Source organism: Fundulus heteroclitus, chromosome 21, assembly GCF_011125445.2.
Source record: "Fundulus heteroclitus isolate FHET01 chromosome 21, MU-UCD_Fhet_4.1, whole genome shotgun sequence".
NCBI classification, from domain to species: Eukaryota; Metazoa; Chordata; class Actinopteri; order Cyprinodontiformes; family Fundulidae; genus Fundulus; species Fundulus heteroclitus.
This window is the reverse complement of record NC_046381.1, coordinates 28,456,923-28,457,469: the sequence shown is the minus strand read 5'-3', so window position 1 is coordinate 28,457,469 and position 547 is coordinate 28,456,923. Positions and strand designations below refer to the sequence as shown.

At 54.1% G+C, this 547-nt stretch overlaps 1 long non-coding RNA gene across 1 annotated transcript; it reads right to left on the bottom strand.

Annotated features, from left to right (window-relative positions):
- LOC110369049 lies at positions 1-297 on the bottom strand. The gene is made up of 2 exons (XR_002428650.2): positions 153-297; positions 1-80 (listed from the first exon to the last, which is right to left on the bottom strand). It is a non-coding gene; the product is annotated as an uncharacterized LOC110369049 (long non-coding RNA).
- Between the last annotated feature and the right edge of the window lie 250 nt (positions 298-547).

Genomic DNA, 547 nt, shown 5'->3' with positions numbered 1-547 from the left:
TGACGCTTTGATGTTTTATTTAAAAGAAAGGGTTGCACGGCCCTTGCTGCGTGCGGCTCACGCTCAGCGGCTGGCAGCTCCTGGAGGCGAGACGACAGGTTAGTGATCAGCAGAGCCAGATAGAACTGTGGACTAGAAGCTAGATCACTAACCTGGTGGAGAGTGGGCTTGTCAGGGTTTCTTCTGGTCCCTGAGAGCGGCAGAGTCCGTGCAGGATAATCCAAGGCCGTTTGTCCTAGTCCAGTCCGGGTCCGATAGCGTGAGGGCGATTGATAAGGCAGAGGTTTCCGAGGGCAAATCCGAAAGAAGGTTCCAGGTCCAGGTCCGCGTCAGAATCCAGAAGAACAGACAGTTTAGGGGACAGGCAATCTCAGGTACTCACAGGCTGATTAGGTCAGAACACGGGTAGGCCATCCAAATCCAGAGACTGACAGGCAGAACTCAGGGCGGGCAGACAGAATCCGAGAAGGGCAGAGCTGGCTCAAAAACAGGGCAAAAACAGGTCGGGCTTCAGACAGACAGACAGGTTATTCAGAATGGCTGGAAG